The sequence below is a fragment of the Gavialis gangeticus genome, unplaced genomic scaffold (assembly GCF_001723915.1).
Source record: "Gavialis gangeticus isolate Ggan-Ray unplaced genomic scaffold, GavGan_comp1, whole genome shotgun sequence".
Lineage (NCBI taxonomy): Eukaryota > Metazoa > Chordata > Crocodylia > Gavialidae > Gavialis > Gavialis gangeticus.
In genome coordinates, this window is record NW_017728997.1 from 49,425,843 (window position 1) to 49,426,060 (window position 218).

The following is a 218-nucleotide window of genomic DNA, read 5'->3' on the forward strand; positions in this document are numbered from 1 at the left end:
GTGTGTGTGTGTGTGTGTGTGTGTGTGTGTGTGTGTGATGTCAGGTTTGCCTATCACTGTATCCTCCCCCCCAATTTGCACAATGTGGCAGGGGCTAAGGGAAGGCAGCCTACTGAGAAAGAAAATTTAAAAACAAATAAAAAATACGTTAAAAAACATGAAACCACTGAAAAGGCTTCCTTTCATAGTTTCATAGTTTCATAGATTTAGGGTCGGAA